The sequence below is a fragment of the Pistacia vera genome, unplaced genomic scaffold, assembly GCF_008641045.1.
Source record: "Pistacia vera cultivar Batoury unplaced genomic scaffold, PisVer_v2 Contig65, whole genome shotgun sequence".
Lineage (NCBI taxonomy): Eukaryota > Viridiplantae > Streptophyta > Magnoliopsida > Sapindales > Anacardiaceae > Pistacia > Pistacia vera.
In genome coordinates this window covers 721375-723322 of record NW_022196501.1, presented here as the reverse complement: position 1 = coordinate 723322, position 1948 = coordinate 721375, and the positions used below count along the sequence as shown (strand labels likewise).

The following is a 1948-nucleotide window of genomic DNA, read 5'->3' as shown; positions in this document are numbered from 1 at the left end:
GATCTCTACTCTTTTCTCTGCATTTCAATATGTTGGATATTGTGTTTATTGTTTTTCTTGCTGTTTGTGTTGATTTAGTTATGAACTAACCCATTTTGGGTTAGGGTTTTGATGTAACTCGGATTTCTATGGGTTAATCAATTGATTATTGTTATTTTTATATTATATTGCACAGATTGTGTGTTTATTCTATTTTTATTGTTTTTATTTGATGAATATGATGAGATTGAGAAATGAATCATGTTGAGCTTCTTGGGTAATCACCATTGTAGTATTGAAGGCTAGAGATAGATTTGAGAATCAATGAAATCAATCTAGGATTCCATTAGCTTAATGAACTTGGATCTATTATTCTTCAATTTGTTGGTGCGGAAGTTTAATAGGGAAAAGTAGGAATTCATAGCCTGAGAAGGTATGTTTGACAACTTAGAGAATTCGATTTACAATTCGTGCATGTGAGTGTGAAAATAGCATAATCCGTAAAATTCATCCATAGAGTCCGAATGAAGTCAAAACCCTAACCTTTTGTTAAATTGATATTACTCTTGCTTTAAATTCTTGCTCTCATTAATTAGTTTTTAATACTTAGTTTTGTCTTTAGTTTATTTTCTAATCTCCTATTAATCCAAACAATTTCGGTTTCTCCAACTTGAAAAACACTTAGGAAAAATTAGTGCTTAACAATCAATCCTCGTGCGAACGATACCCACTCATCCCTTTATTACTTTGATCGACTAGTGCACTTGCTATCATTGCATGTTATAGTAATAACGCATCAAGTTTTTGTCGTCGTTTCTAGGGATTCAGTTTTGTGTTAACATTGAGTTTTCTTGTGTTAGCGAGATTGGAGTTTATTTTTGTTTTAATTGTTGTTTGTTTAATTTTTGTTGTTCTTTTCAGTTGGTGTGTGATCTCACTTTTTCTCTCTTTTTGTGTAGTTTATGCGAAGAGCAAGACGTCAGCTAGTGGTTCTTGTTGATCCTAAGATTGAAAGAACCACTAGAAGACTTAACAAAGAAAGAAGAGAAAGAGAGGCTACAACTGAACCAGAGGCCATAGTTGTTGAGATGGCAAAAAATAGAACACTAAGGGAATTCTCAGTTCCCACAGTTGAAGGCAGTGGGTCGAGTATTACTAGACCAGTGGTACAAGCCAAAAACTTCGAGATAAAGCTGGCAATCATCCAGATGATCCATCAGTCGGTACAGTTTAAAGAAGATTTGAAGGAAGATCCAAATCTACACATTGCCAATTTTTTGGAGATTTGTGATACTTTCAAGTCAAACAGAGTGTTAGATGACGCCATCAGATTAAGACTGTTCCCGTTTTCATTGAGGGATAAGGAAAAAGATTGGTTAATTGCACTACCTTCAGGAACGATTACAACATGGAATGATTTAGCACAGAAGTTCCTAACCAAATTCTTTCCTCCAGCAAAATCGGCAAAACTGAGAAATGACATCACATCGTTTCTATAGGAAGAGTCGGAATCATTGTATGAAGCTTAGGAGAGATATAAATAATTACTGAGGAGGTGTCCACATCATGGGTTGCCAGTTTAGATGCAAGTCCAAACGTTTTATAACGGATTGATGGTTAATGTGCAAACTATGGTGGATGCAGCCTCGGGAGGAGCACTGCAAAATAAGACACCAGAAGAAGCATGAGTTGCTTGAAGTTCTAGCAAAGAACAATTATCAAAGACCTAATGAGAGGGTGCAACCGAAGAAATCTATGGGTCTTCATGAAGTTGAGGCATATACAGCCATTTCAGCCTAATTGACAGCATTTAGAAACAGTTGGGAAGTGTGCAGGTAAATTCCATTCAAGCACCTTAACTAACTTATGAATTTTGTGCAGGCAGTCATGTGAGCAGTGAATGTCCAGTGGGGAACACGTTTGCTTTAGCATCTTAATCATCAGAGTAGGTTAACTACTTGGCAGGAAA

The 1948-nt window shown here is 36.0% G+C and overlaps 1 non-coding gene across 1 annotated transcript; it reads right to left on the bottom strand.

Moving 5' to 3' along the window:
* Positions 1 to 1445: 1445 nt before the first annotated feature.
* LOC116111794 lies at positions 1446 to 1552 on the bottom strand. Its single transcript, XR_004125116.1, has one exon. It is a non-coding gene; the product is annotated as a small nucleolar RNA R71 (small nucleolar RNA).
* Between the last annotated feature and the right edge of the window lie 396 nt (positions 1553 to 1948).